Source organism: Calidris pugnax, unplaced genomic scaffold (genome assembly GCF_001431845.1).
Source record: "Calidris pugnax isolate Ruff unplaced genomic scaffold, ASM143184v1 scaffold56, whole genome shotgun sequence".
Taxonomy (NCBI): Eukaryota; Metazoa; Chordata; class Aves; order Charadriiformes; family Scolopacidae; genus Calidris; species Calidris pugnax.
This window is the reverse complement of record NW_015090839.1, coordinates 16801491-16817201: the sequence shown is the minus strand read 5'-3', so window position 1 is coordinate 16817201 and position 15711 is coordinate 16801491. Positions and strand designations below refer to the sequence as shown.

The 15711-nt window shown below is 48.7% G+C and overlaps 1 protein-coding gene across 2 annotated transcripts in view; it reads right to left on the bottom strand.

Annotated features, from left to right (window-relative positions):
- Positions 1-15588, bottom strand: part of SUSD6 (sushi domain containing 6) — a 100464-nt gene extending 84876 nt beyond the window's left edge. The window contains exons 1-2 of one of the 2 annotated variants that reach the window (XM_014941769.1): positions 14220-15588; positions 8962-9145 (exon numbers count right to left, since the gene is read on the bottom strand). The gene's annotated coding sequence lies outside the window, so the exon portion shown is untranslated. Of the gene's footprint in view, positions 1-8961; positions 9146-10945; positions 12080-14219 lie in introns of those variants that run through there. The other variant, XM_014941770.1, reaches the window with a different exon arrangement.
- Positions 15589-15711: the final 123 nt, after the last annotated feature.

Genomic DNA, 15711 nt, shown 5'->3' with positions numbered 1-15711 from the left:
GGCCTGGCGGGCCTTAAAGGGGCCCGCCGGTGAGGCGGCGCAAAGGCCGCTAGGGGGCGCCGTGGGGAAGGGCCGAGGCCGCCGCCATTGCGGGCTCTCTCAGGGGTTTTTGGTGCCCTCAGGTGTTGGGGGGAAGTTCTGCGCCTCATGGGGGGTCACAGAATGGTTTGGGGTGGGAAGGGGTCTTAAAGATCATCCAGTTTCACACCTCCCACCAGACCAGGTTGCTCAAATCCAGCCCAGCCTTGGGCACCTCCAGGGATGGGGCGTCCACAGCTTCTCTGGGCAACCTGTTCCAGTGTCTCACCACCCACACAGTAAAGACTTTCTCCCCTATATCTAGTCTAAATGTCCCCTCTTTCAGTTTAAAACCTATCGCTACACTCCCTGATAAAGGGTCACTCCCCATCTTCCTGTAGGCCCCCTTCAGGTACTGGAAGGCCATTATAAGATCTTCCTGGAGCCTTCTCCAGGCTGGACAACCGCAACTCTCTCAGCCTGTCCTCATAGGAGACATGCCCTCTGATCATCTTTTGCGGCCCTCCTCTGGACTCGCTCCAACAGGTCCATGTCCTTCCTGTGCTGAGGGCTCCAAAGCTGGACACAGTACGCTGGGTTAATTCTCACGAGTAGAGGGGCAGAACCACCTCCCTCGACCTGCTGGCCACGCTTCTTTTGATGTAGCCCAGGATATGGTTGGTTTTCTGGGCTGCCAGCGCAAGTTGCCAGCTCATGTTGAGCTTCTCATCCCCCAGTTCTTCTCCTCAGGGCTGCTCTCCAGCCATTCTCCACCCATCCTGTATTTGTGCCTGGGAATGCCCTAACCCAGGTGCAGGACCTTGCACTTGGCCTGGTTGAACTTCACGAGGTTCACATGGGTCCACCTCTCCAGCCTGTCCAGATCCCTCTGGATGGCAACCCTTCCCTCCAGCCTGTTGACAGCACCACACAGCTTGGTGTCATCAGCAAACACGCTGAGTGTGCACTCAATGCCACTGTCCCTGTTGCTGACAAAGATGTTAAATAGCACTGGTCCCAGTACTGGCCCCTGAGGAATGCCACTTGTCACTGGCTACCACTTGGACATTGAGCCGCTGACCACAATCCTTTGAGTGTGGCCATCCAGCAAATTCCTTATGCACCAGGTGGCCCCCCCATCAAATCTGTGTCTTTCCAATTTAGAGACCAGGATGTCATGCGGGACGGAGTCAAATGCTTTGCACAAGCCCAGGTAAATGACGTCTGTTGCTCTCTTCTTACCTACCAACACTGTAACCCTGTTGTAGAAGGCCACTGAATTTGACAGGCATGACTTCTCCTTGATGAAGCCATGGTGGCTGTCACCAATCACCTCCTTATTTATCATCTGCCTTAGCAGAGATTCCAGGAGGATCTACTCCATGACCCTGTCAGGCACAGAGCTGAGACTGACCGGTCTGTAGCTCCCCTCTTCTTCCTTTTTTCCCTTTTTGAAATGGGGGTTTTATTTCCCCTTTTCCAGTCAGTGGGAACTTCACCAGACTGCCATGACCTTTCAAATGTAATGGAAAGGGTTTAGCAACTTCATCTGCTAGTTCCCTCAGGATTCATGGATGGATTTCATCTGGTCCCCCCTTCTGTCAACCTCCTCTCCCTTCATCTCCTTTTGCAGCCTCTCCCAAGACAGTACTTCTGTATCCAACAGCGCACACAGGGAATCAAGAAGGACCTCTCTCTGTGCTTTCCCTTATCTTCCTTGAATTAACACTTACCTTCTATAGAACTGTTGCATTATTCGTATTTTGCTATGGAGAGTGAGCTTTTCTCCCTCTTAGATGGGGGAGGGCAGCATATGTAATTCTACTGGAAAGGTGGAAGTAAGTTTACTTTTTCAATTTTTCCGTAATAGCACAGTGATCAGTCACAGTAAAAGCCCATAATAGGCTACAGAAATGGCTTACCATCACCTGATCGGATGCAAGACATGAATACTGTACATGACAAAACATTCCAAATAAATGCTGCCTTCGTAAACACTTGAAAACCAAACAAGCAGGAAAAAAACTACATGGTCATCCGGAAAAACATGCCTGAAGGCAGGAAGGAAGAGAGCGGGAGCTGGAGCCGCACACAAAACCTGCCGATTCACACAGCTGCTCTTTTTGTGAAATCTTGGGCGTGGGCCAATATTTCCACTCTGTCCCTTCCACCTTTGCATTTTGCTCTGGTTTGAGCCACTGGCGCAGCTCTTCTGGACCTGGAGGAGAAGTCTGGAAACCCACACACCTCTGAAAGAAAAGAGCCGTGAGGAGGCTGCCACGCTGCTCCCTCTGCTCAGAGCATTAACACACCCAAAAAGGAGCAACTCCTGGCAAATCCTCACTAAAATGGCCTCTCATGGGGGGCTGGTTCACATTTTCAGGTTCAACCAGTTAATGTTTTTAAATATTTAGAGGTAATTTTCATTTATATGCTATACTTTGTTTCCTTAATTCCTATTCCTACATATTTCTTTTTCTAACTGTATCAAGCTGTAATAGAAAAACACTGTGCTCTTCCTTTGGAGCCTCACATATACTAATGGGACTGTGCTTGTTTTTCGTCTATTGCAGAATCACAGAAATCAGCATTTACAGACTATGTTATATGTCCAAAGCATTGCACAGATTGATGTCTTTTACATCACATTTCTATACTGCATCAGGCCACGGATCTGTCTAATCCAACATTCTGTTTCCAGCTTTTTCCTACTGTTTTTTCCAGCTGTTTTCTGTTTCCCTACTTTCCCACACCAGCATTAGCAAACAGCCGATGCTTCAGAGGAAGTAAATGCCACCAACTTCCCCCAAAACAGGTACTTCCCTCTTCACATCCCAGTGCCTGTGACCTACTGGTCCCATTCTTTTCAGGCTCTGGGTTCTGAACAGTGAAGTGAACTATTTTCCCTTTTTTACATATATGTCAATAAAGGAAGATAAGGAGCTGCTACCACCAGAGCACCTCTCCCCAAGGCAAAAAGCTTATAATCACAGCCAAGGTATTTTGGCACAGCTTTCCTGATGTCCAAAGGCTTTCAGTCTGCTTGAACAGAAATGAAAAGAAAAAATTCATCGAAACATTTCATTTTGGGTAGCAGAAATTTTAAAGCATGAAAGCTGCCAAACTTCACTGGAAGGTCAAAGAAGGTTTATTTCGTGCATCCCTGTCTGATTAAACAATCAGTTTCTTATCTGGTGGTTATGGATGTTGGTTTTATTCCACAGAAGGAATATTACTATCACAGGAGTCCTAGCCCATCAATACACTCCTTCCTGGCAGAGACGCCATTTGCCCAGGCTGTGACCTGCTGTCCTGGGGGCCAGGGGAAGAGGGTGGCCCATACATGGTGGCAATGGGACACCCCACACCGCGATTCCCCCCTAGTTCCCTTGGCAAGCCCGTGGCAGTGGGACGGTGGGGGGACGGGCTGCTCATGCCGTGGGGAGAAGCCCCGTTTTGCAGCAATACAAAGCATCTCTCCTATTGCAGTGAACACACACTGTTCTGCATGCCTTGACAGTCCTCCCACAGGGACAGCTGCTGCTCTCCAGATCCAGACCCGCCACTGGATTATTCAGATAAAAAAACCATCTTTTTAATCCCAGCCATGAAATCTGTATCCTCTCCTTCAAACTACTGAAAGCTCTTCACATCCTCATGGTAACAAATGGTACCTTTCACCCTCACACACATGCCTACCCGTCCCTTCCATCCCATGATGGACTTCACAGGTTATCGATGTCTGTCCAGGCACCACACATCTAACATGACCCCAATTTCGAGGTGATTTCCCTTCTGAGAGAGAAGCCACAGAAAAAATATGACTCCTGATGGTTAGTGCTCAGCTGGAAAAGGTCTCATGACAATCTAAGCACTATCAGAGGAGAAAAAATAGCCTAAGAGATAACGTTACCTCAGGCTGCGATACAACCCATCCTTGCTCAGGAGCCCCGGTAACGTTACCATCCTGTGTGATGTCCTCCTCCCTGATGCTGTGTTCCCCGCCAGACAAGGAGGGAGTGCTGTACCTGCCCCCTGCCATTAGTTCTGTCCTCCCCCCCGATGCTGTGTTCCCCCCCAGACAAGGAGGGAGTGCTGTACCTGCCCCCCGCCATTTGCTCTGTCCTCCTCAAAGCTGCCCAAAGCCAAGAGACTGACACAGCTTCACTCCAACAAGCTGCCACAGGGACCCTTCAGCTCCCAGCTCAGTCACCAAAGACCTTTTGGTTTCTGTGGTGGGTTGACCCTGGCTGGACATCAGGTGCCCACTAAAGCCACTCTATCACTCCCCTCCTCAACTGGACAGGGGGAAGAAAATATAATGAAAGGCTCATGGGTTGAGATAAAGGCAGGGAGAGATCATTCACCAACTATTACCATGGGCAAAACAGACTTGACTCAGGGAAATGAGTTTAATTTATTACCAATCAAATCAGAGTAGGGTAATAAGAAACAAACCTCAAATCTTAAAACACCTGCCCCCAACTCATCCCTTCTTACCGGGCTTAACTTCATTCCTGATTTTTCTCTAACTCCTCCCTGGAGCGGCACAGAGGGACAGGGGATGGAGGTTGTGGTCAGTTCATCACATGTTGTTTCTGCCACTCCTTCTTCCTTGGAGGGAGGACTCCTCACACTCTTCCCCTGCTTGAGCGTGGAGTCCCTCCCATGGGAGACAGTCTTCTGTTAACTTCTCCAACATAAGCCCTTCCCACGGGCTGCAGTTCTTCACTAACTGCTCCAGCGTGGGTCCCTTCCATGGCATGCAGTCCTTCAGGAACAGACTGTTCCAGCACGGGACCTTTCCATGGGGTCACAAGTCCTGCCAGCAAATCTGCTCCAGCGTGGGTGCCTCTCTCCACAGGGCCACAGGTCCTGCCAGGACCCTGCTCCAGCGTTAGCTTCACATGGGGTCACAGTCTCCTTTGGGCATCCACCTGCTCCAGCATGGGGTATGCCAAGGGCTGCAGGTGGACATCTGCTCCACTGCTCCACTGTTAACCTCGATGGCTGCTGGGGGACAGCCTGCCTCAGCATGGTCTTCACCATGGGCTGCAGGGGAATCTCTGCTCCAGCACCTGGAGCACCTCCTGCCCCTCTTTCTTCACAGACCTGGGTGTCTGCAGAGTTGTTTCTCTCACATATTCTCACTCCTCATTCTGGCTGCAATTGCTATTGTATGATTTTGTTTGGGTTTTTTATCCCATTCTTATATACATCCTCACAGAGAAGCTACTTACTACCATTGTTGATGAGTTCGGCCTTGGCCACCAGTGGGTCCCTCTTGGAACTGGCCGGTGTTGGCTCTATCAGACATGGAAGAAGCTTCCAGCAGCTTCTCACAGAAGCCACTTCTGTAGCTTCCCCCCCACCACCACCAAAACATTGCCACACAAACTCAACACAGCTTCATAGAGCTCCCTTTTCTCCTTAACAAGACAGCTCCAAAACTCTTATGACAAAGATGCAGGAGAGCTACTCACCTTTGGCTGCTTCCATGAATCCCCTATGTCCAGATCCCATTGGGAAAGCAGGTAGCTGGCATCACACCGAAAGTGCCTTTTGTCCCTCGGAGCTGGCAGCATGCCAGGCATGATTCTATCAAATGGCATCTTCCACTTGGGTGTAGGTGACAGCCACACACTCTCTTGCTCCTTCGCCTTCTTGCTCATGACACCTATGTGACCTATTCGTTGGTAATTTGTTCCAAGTGGGATTTCTGCAGCAGTAAATCAGTTTTTAAGTGCTCCTGAAATCCCCACAACCCATTAACCTCCTGTATGGTTTACCTCTCCTGTTTTGCTTTGTTTTCTCCTGTTCCTTCCTGCACACATCTCCTGTTCTGTCCGCCCCTTATTGCACTTCCAGGATCATACACTGGAACCCACTCACATTTTTCATGTTTAGCAGGGTATTAGTCATTTATTAATATTCAGAGTAAATGCAAATAGAAAAGCCCACCTCCAAAGGACTCCTGAAGCAACATGGGCAAAACAACAGTAAACCAGAAAACTTGGCACACCATCCACCTTGCTACCTTGCTGAAGCACCCCAAGAGCAGAGGGGACGATGCTGGGCTCCTCATCTCCAAGTCCCTTCAGCCCTCTCTTCGCTCAGTTCATAGCTGCTGATAAAAGACAGGTGAGGCTAAAGCAGGCTACAAGCATCATCTCTGCCATGACATTTCCCTTCTCGGAGCACCACCAATACTGCCTGTACTGAGATAATTTCCCTTTCTGTGACTAGAAAGGCAGTGCACAGTAGTGGAGCAGCCACTGGGGCTGTCACACCACCACGGGAGCCAGGAGACCCAGCTCCAGCCTGGGAGCTTACAGGGATTTGGAGCTTGAAGCTGTACAACGTTTGCTCTGTACATACAGGCCTGTACCAAAGGAGCTCAGAAAGAGGGGAAAAAAAAAAAAAGAAAAAAAAAAAATCACCTCCTGGAAACTACCCAGAGCTTTTCTCTCTGAGGGAAACTAACGAGGCCTTAATTAATTTTCTTTCAAATACAGCAAATTGACTTCTGCTCCAGTTGTGCTAGATTCAAGCCACACAGCACAATGGTATTAATTCCGCTTCACTTAAGGACTAAGTGTTCAGAGCAAGGAAAAGGGAGTTTCCTGCAGGTCTTGCTCATGTTGGAGTCAACAACTAACGCACCCTGGTTTTCACGGGAGTGGCTTCTTCAGAGCCTGCACTTCTGAGGCTGACTGCGACATACCTCTGGGTTAGCAGAGCAAAATGCAGCACACATTGAAGGCCCTGGCTGAGCAAGTTGCCTGCTCCCTTGCATATTTTTGAAGATCTGCCACATCCTGCCTCAGATTTCATTTTACAGGCTCAAAAATCAAAGCCCTTTCAGTGTCCTGTCCTAAGGCTAGCTTACTGGTTTGCTGATCGTCCTAACTAGCTCCACTGTCTCAAACTTCATTTAATCTCTCTTAACACCAAAGTCCTACCTGCAGCATTCCTTAACACCAGAATAACAAGCAGCATTCTGGACAGGGTCTCCTCAGTTCCTCACAAACCAGTGGTGTACTCCCTCATCTCTACCAGAGACATTTAGCCCAGTAAACCTGAAGATCACATTGGCATTTGGTTCAAATGGGTAGCTCAGACACCCCCTGCAATTGTCACCCACCCCTTCTTCAAGAGGGGTGCACCCAGACCCTGGCAGAATCACTCGCCTGGGCCACTGTACAGCAGCCATCCTGCACAGGTATCTCACCATGGTGTCCTACAGTGCCATGGACCTGTACCAGCTTCTCCAGCACCATCCCATGAATCCCATCCCTACGCTGTGCTAAAAAGCTGGGAAAAAAAAAAGATATAACAAACCCCAAATTACTGAGTCCAGCCAAACTGTTGGTGTAAACAGAGAAACTGCAGAATCTGACTTATATACCCATATATATGAAACACCAGTTCTACAAAACTTTACAGGAAAATATCCATCCTACTCCCATTAGGATCTGTTCAATGATATAGTAGCTGTATGATTGCTTATGTGCTACAATAAAGAGGTATAGGGGATCCCATTTGGCTTGTCTGAGGGATTCTGTTTCAAAGAGGCTGAAGGACAAGATCTCCTTCATTTTGAAATCCTGTGATTAATTTAAATTACCTTCCAACCATCTTGAGATCCCCCCACTGCCAAATTTATCTAATATATTTAATATATGGCTTTGTTATTGCATCAGCTACACACCACTTAGGGAAGGTGCTATTACTCCTCTTCACAGATGGAAGAAGGAGGCCCAAAGGTACCCAGTCACAGCATTTATTTAGGTAAAAAAGTGACAAAGCAAAGAAACAAAACCTCTTCCAGTCTAACACCCACTGTCCTCAAGCATTCTGTTTTTCCAATGAGAACTTCATTTCCCAGGTTCTCCTGTGAAAAGCAGCCTGATTTACTCTTGGCTTCTCCTTTCATTATCAGAAAGTCAGGTATCACTTGACTTATTCTTCTTTAAAATAAAGGGTAGCCCTAAAAATATTTCCATTACTGTAGGGTTTTGTTACAGGACACTTGCTAACTTCTTAGATTCCCATCTGTTTCTTCCACATTATATTACATTGTTTGGCTACATATAGTGACTCTGTGCACCTCAAGGAAGCAGTAAATCTTTATTTCCTTTCCTCTCTATAAAAACTCATCCCTTTTCAAGCTGCAAAGCTGCATATTAAAACTACTGGCTGCTGACTTTCATATTTTCTGAGGCAACATCTGGCATAAAAACTGATTGCAAATATGATCAGAGTTGGGAAGATTTCCTTCCAGCAGTCTTCCAGCTGGCTTTATTCCCAGTTATCAGCCCAATGGAAAAGAAAAATCTATTTGGCATTGTCTCCAGCTGCAGTCTCTTGCTCCTCAGGTGTAACAGTTTCCCTTCCCGGGGAGGTTTTGATGGCATGGCATTCAGATGATGGGATCTGAACTGAACTGGAACTGGTACGGCCTTCAGGTTTCAGGATGGATGCTCTCTGATGCCTGAGGAACTCGGAATCCCAGCTCTTGCTGTAGATAATAATAGAGTTTATCCCCTCCAGAGTCTAAACATGCAGATACAGATATAATTTGGGGGGAATTTAAATGTAATCCTATCATTATGAGTAGTAGGCTTCAGCTGCAGACATTTGCCTGTAATTAAGCAGAATTATTCATAAGGGGGTTGGCCGTAGCCAAAGCAGTAGTCGGTAGCTGAGGTTATTGTTAAGCAGTGTTAGAAGAGCAGGGGCAGCTCAGTGCGGGGTGAGGGCCTCCCTGGGCCTCATGAAGGTGCGTGATGTCCCTCTGCGGTCGCTCTGCCTCCACGGGTGCCACATGTGCCTTCCAGTTCCCCCAGGTTTTGGGATGCAGGCATCACACGGGCTCAACGCGCTGCTCCGCCTGCCTCCTTTGGCCACAACGTACAGGCCACACACAAAGACCCCACATACCTCCTTTGTGCTCCAAAAGCACGGGTGTGCAGCTAACAAAGTGAGGAAGGGTCCAGCTCCCAACCTTGACCCCTCCTGTGCTCCCCACTGCACTCCACTCCCAGAGCAGGGCAGAAGCAAACAGCCAATCTCTTCCATCTACAAGCTCCTCGGCGCAGCACCACCAGGCAAGACCAAGTGCAATCTAGGAACAGAGAAGCAGCTCATATTTAGACAGGAACATTGAGTACTATACCCTGGAAAACTGTGCTTCTGTGTGGCTTCTGACAGGGTAAGGAGGAGTGATGTGAGATTTTTGCAGTTCTCCTAAAAATACCTAACCGATAAAATCCATGCCATGGTCAAGGTAGAAATCCTACAGGAAGAGAAGGAAATTTCACTGAATTTCATGGAATTTTTAGAGTTGGAAGGGACCATAGAGATCATCTAGTCCAACTCCCCTGCTGAAGCAGGATTGCCTAGAGCTTGTCAGAGCATGTTACTCAGGACTGCATCCAGGCGGGTCTTGAAAATCTCCAGAGAAGGGGACTCCATAACTTCACTGGGCAGCCTGTTCCAGGGCTCTGTCACCCTCACCGTGAAGAAGTTTCTCCTCATATTTGAGTGGTACCTGTTATGTTCCAACTTGTGCCCGTTGCCCCTCGTCCTCTCACTGGGAACCACTGAAAACAGTCTGGCTCCCTCCTCCTTCAACCCTCCCTTGAGATACTTGTAGGCATTGATAAGGTCTCCCTTCAGCCTTCTCTTCTCCAGACTGAAGAGTCCCAGCTCTCTCAGTCTCTCCTCATAAGGGAGATGCTCCAATCCTTGAATCATCTTTGTTGCCCTTCACTGGACTCTTTCCAGTAGTTCCCTGTCCCTCTTGAACTGGGGAGCCCAGAACTGGACACAGTATTCCAATTAAATTGTTACTATTCACCTAATAAGCACCTCAGATTACTTAAAACTAAAATCATTCAAAATCTCCAGTCTTAATCTAAGTTTCTTCTGTTTGATTACACTTTGCAGTTTACTTCCCCTGAAGAGCGTCACCAGCAATGTCATATTTCCCACTGTTCTTCAACAGCTTCACGTTGCGATTTCCAGGCTGTGCCAGAATAAATAGCTCAGCTTGGAAACTGAAGCAGCATGCAAGACTGATCATTTGCTCAAAACAAACAGTTTTCAAGTAAATGAATGGAACATAATTGCATTTCAGCTTCAGCTTGAAAATGTAACGAGCATTAGCATGTAATCTTCCTGTTGAGTTTACACTCAATGGCACCTCCTTATTAGAGATGATTCTGGGTCACTGCACTATCTGTATATGGATGGTAGCCCATGGAGGTGTAGTTTGCAGTCCTACACAGATCACTCTAACGGTGTACTCTGACTTCTCATATAACAAAGACTTCCTCCTACTAATTTCCAAGTGATTCATGTATTTGTTCACCTCAAGTTTGTTCTATGACCCTGGGGCCAAATCTATCCTCCAAGATTAAGCTGTGCAAGGGCTCCATAACTCCCTCGTGACCCATGAACTCCCCCTAAGAAGCCAAGCCTGGCCAGGAGAACTGAGTACATGAGATTCAGCAGCCACATCTTGGATTTTGTGTCTAATTTCTCCAGAAATAACCACTGACAATGGAATATCCCCCAAAGCAAGTAAAATCTGCTCTCACATCTATACTTGTTTCCATGGAAATATATAGTGACAAGGTTTTTTCCCCTCATTTTCAAAATTTTCTCTGCCAGCCCTGGTAACTGCATAGGTTTACTCAAAGACTGCTGCAGGTGTGCCAAACTTTCACAAAGCAGGGACCCCAAGAAAGCATCCATGCAGCAACACTGCTGCCAGTCCTTAATCCACAGAGCACCAGCTGCCCGGAGATCCTTCCAGCCAGGGACCAAAGAAACCCTTTTGTTACTGAGGCATTTTTGACGAGACACCAAACAGCATGCACCATAGTGTCACCCAGCAAGATGAACACTAATTACAACTCACCATCAGCACATCCTGGCCTTAGACTCCCGGCTTTAAATTAGTGCAGGATGTCGTATTTGTTGTGCAAGTCTGTCCCCTGTGGCTGCCAAACCTTTTGCTTCTGGCAGTAGCCCTCTGCATTGTCCCTCACCATATGTTGCCGTCTCCAGCTACCTCCTCCTGCCCCGACTCTTCTCCACTTCCCTGCTCTGCGCATCTGCCCCAGCCAGAAGCTCCATTTCCCTGGAGACTCACGTGAAGTGGCCGAGGTCCCCAGCCACAGATGATGACACCGAGCAGAGCCTCCGGGCTGCGAGCAGTGGGGATGGTGCCTCAGCTTTATTCTGCTCGAACAGCCTGGCAGGGGGCTGCAGAAACACCTCTCCCACCCAGGGGAGGGGGAAGCTTTGCCTGCATCTCCCCACCAAGCAGTTTGTTGCAGCAGGAGGAGGAAAGCAAACCCCCACATCCTGCTGCCCCTGGAGGAAGGGAAAGGCAGGCTGTGCCAGGGCTGCGGGCAGAGCAGGAGCAGGGAGTGACAAAAGCAAAAGGCAAAGCATGGGAATGGATGAAAGGAGCCAACGCCAAAATCTCCCAGGGGACTTTGGCTTTTTTTAAGGTTGTTAAACTGACATTGCGGTGTGCTGCATTTCAGACCTTGGCTATCAGGCAAGCCCAGCATGTAAAATCTCATGGGACTTCAGGATTAGCTCAGAGCCAGCTGCAAAATCCCTCAGGTGGAGGGGCTGCAGGACTGTAAACAGGATGATGGCATGTGGCATGGGGCTGTTTACAGCAGAGGGACCAAGGGTGTCATGGGGATGGGGCTCAGTAAGACTGAGCACCTCATCAAAATTTTAAACTAGTTCTTAAACCATGCAGCTGACAGGGGAAGGCTGTGCTGGAGAGGCTCCGGTGTGTCCAGGAGGGTTGTAGGAGCTGCCTCTGGGCAGGGAAGGAACACGCTTTGGGAAGGCACTGGGTGCCTGTGCTCCATCGGCAGCTAGAGACAGAAGGACTCCATTCCTGGGAGATACCAGCAGCCTAAAAACTCTGTCAGAGGACTCCTTACTCTCCTCTCCTCAAGGCTGTCACCTTATCCCCAGGGCTCAGAAAAGACCAGGAATATTCTGGTGGTGATCCAGGAGGAGCCTAAACAGGACTGAGGAGGCTGATTGCTGGGGTAGCTACACAATAGCTAGGTCAGGGTCCTCCCTGTAAACACGGCCTGCCCAAGAAGGAGAGAGTAGGAATTGCAAACTGGCTGGAGACAGGATTCAACCTGGAAAACAAAAGCTGTTTAGCAAGGAGGAAATAATTCACCAGCTATCATTCTCCATGGCAGAGGGGGGAACGCTTCCAAAGAGTCAAACCGTGTCGAGTAAACCTTAGGAGAGTTAGCAAATTAGAGAAAGGGATGTGAGGAGGTGCAAGAGAGAAGGAAGGCAATGCACTGGCAGCAGGCCTGGGCACACAGCTACCCTGTGCCAGGCAGCACGGAGGTACGTGCAGGGCAGGAACCCACCGCTCAGCTCAGGGCAGAGGGAGAGCCTGAGGAGGTCAGAAGAAAGGTGATAGCTGGTTGTGCAACTAGAGGGGACTGATTTGCAGTGACAGTATGTTTTCCTTGGCTCTGAGGGCATATGGAAACAGTTTACAAACATTTGTAAGGCATAAACCCAAGCAGGAGGGAGGGGAAATTGCTCACTACAGCTCAGGGCAGAGGGAGAGCCTGAGGAGGTCAGAAGAAAGGTGATAGCTGGTTGTGCAACTAGAGGGGACTGATTTGCAGTGACAGTATGTTTTCCTTGGCTCTGAGGGCATATGGAAACAGTTTACAAACATTTGTAAGGCATAAACCCAAGCAGGAGGGAGGGGAAATTGCTCACTAGAGAAGATAAAACAAAGAGAGGAAGAACTGAAGTTGAAAGTGATAACATTTTACCAATAAGCTGTAGCAGGTTGTGAAGTAGCTCTCAGGAGGAGAACAGGGAAAAACCCAAGTACAGGCAGTTTTTAAGTTGGATGGGAAGAAAGTAATTAATACATACATGATGAAGAGCATACAGAAGAATTTGTTGAAGTGATACAAATATTTCAGAAAGTAATTAATACATACATGATGAAGAGTGAATACATACATGAAGAAGTGATACAAATATTTCCACCCCCACAATCTGCAGTCCCAATTTTCCACTGCCCTACATCTCTTGCGATCATTAACAGCGATGCAAAGAAGGAAAATGTTTATTAAAGCAGGAGCGTAACCTTATAGTACTGCTCCGCCTGAGTGCGTAGACTTCTAGACATTTCTAGCCAACAGAGAATTAGGTTTTATAATTGTGTGTGGGAAAATGACTCACTAGCAGTGATCCTCTTCACTCCTCCAGAGATCCCCTCCTGCCCAATTCCAAATCTCTTTTAGTCTTGATGAGGTAGGGATACGACACCACATCTGGATAGTGCACGTTAATGTCTCCTAAGTCATATCCAGCTTCTTCTAAAATAGCCTAATAAATCTCCTTCCAGTTGCATTTGGGAGACCACTTATGGGACTCCTAGAAATCCACAGGGAAAGAGCAAGGCCAAAATACACCCCCACTGGAGGCCGAAACAGCAACCTGCTGTCCTGGTTTGAGCAACACGGGACTAATGTCTCTTTTAATGCTTGGGGAAACTGCACTTTTAAAGGACTCTAGTGTCTGAATTAATGAAAATATTTACTTTATAGCCAGCTAGGCTACGTGGGATTCAATCTCTCAGTGTTTTTGAGCCTTGACGGCTGCAGGGATGAGGAGAGCGAGGCCTGGGCACTTGACTCAGGCTGGCCAACAGGATTATTTCATACCACGAACGTCACATTCACCATAAATTAGAAAGTTTGCTGAGAAGTTCTCTCTCTCCCTTGATGGTGGTGGTCCAGAGAATTTCTTGCCCGGTGCCAGACCCCTGAGCCCTTCCCTTCCTCCTGAAGCCATAGAGCTCCCAGTGTCCCACATTTGCTGTCCCCTGCTGGGAGCACACAGCTTCCTGCTGATAGGATTGGCTGAGTATAATTCTTCTATATCTTATATTGGCATCGGGACCAATACTGATTCTTTAGTATTACTGTTAATTATTTAGTCTTATGCTATTAAATCCATTTATATTTCAACCCTCGTGTTTCCTTGTGTTTTCACTCATCGGGTGATAGGATAATTGTCTAAACGACAATAAATTGTTACAGGTTTTCTCAAACCCTAACATCTGCCAAAAGCTCCGAGAAGCCCACACCTTACCTGGAGTATATACTTACCAGCTTAAGGTTTTCCACGAAGAGGGAACACAGCCGTGGCTTGACAGCTCTGGTGCTGCAGCTAGTATTAATGGTTAGCCCCATCAGCCAGGGAGCTGGGCTCTTCAGACACCAGAGAGCTGCTCCCTGGCCTGAGGATTTTTCACATAACTAATTACCAAGCTTTATAACCGTCCCCTGCAGACTAAGATGATGATGAATGAACGAGATCACATTAGTCAATATGGTTTATTGGTGGAGTTTGCCCACTCACTGCAGATGCATCATTGCTGTGTGCATTTATCATCACAGGGATGAGCACAATTCAAAATCTTGGCCTGTACAATAGGAAACCACAACCCATCTGCAGCTCTTCAGCTTTATCCTGAGGGCTCCCTAGACCTTTCTTGGGTCCTTCTGTTGCTCTGTATCCTTGTCCTGGGCCATCCTGGAAGTCCTTTGGCGAGTGCCATGTCCTTCTTTATTAAAGCAAAGCAAATAGAGCGGAGCCTGCAGAGGTTAAACAAGAAATTGCTGAAAAGCACTGAAGTTGTAACACAGTGGCTAATGGCGCATTTGCTACTACTGTCCTCTGCCTGACAAAATCAGAGTTGCTCCACTATGTGGCACAGATGCTCCGCAGCTCCACAACCAGCAACAATCCCCTTTTTGCTGAACAGTATTTCTAGAGCAGGGTATTCCTCAACCCCACTGACTGTTGAGCCCAGGATCCCTGTAGAAATGGGGGATCCGTCAAAGTAAGTGCAACCAACACATTCAAAGTGGGAACCCGCAAAGGTGTAGTGTATTGCCCACAGCATCGCTCCAGTTCCCTCTTTCTCAGTCCTGACACATCCCTGCAGCAAGCAATAGCTTACATTAGCACTACAGGGAATAGAGTTCCATAGCTGGAAAACTGCTTTGCACTGAAATTTGAGAGCTGTGCCTTTCTTTTCCACCTCTGGCACGAATTCCCTAGGCGGCAGGCACCTTCATCTCCCCATTTGCCATCTGTAAAACTGGGTTAGCACCCCCCTCCTCCTTCCTACACCCCTTTATCCTGGCTTATATTAACGGCAGACACGGATGGGCTTGTTTGCCGGCGGGCGCGGTGCAAAACAGGGGGGGCGCGACCCTGGCGGTGCCACTCGTACGGGGGAAGGTCTGCAGGGAAGGATGCGCCCACGGAGGGAGGCCGGGATGGAGGGATGTGCACCCGGGGATGGAGGGATGTGCTCCCGGGGGATGGAGGGATGCACTCCCGGGGATGGAGGGATGCGCTCCCGCGGGATGGAGGGATGCGCTCCCGGGGATGGAGGGATGCGCACCGGGGGATGGAGGATGCCTGCGGGGAAGGACACACGCCTGGCGGGCCGGGCGTTCGCCCACCTCCCCAGCCACCCCCGGGCACGGCACGGCCCCTCGCCGTGTGGGGTGGGGTGGGCTGGGGGCGGACACCCCCCCTCATCCCCACCTCCCCGCGCCCGGTAACAGCGCTGTCCTCGGTCCGGCC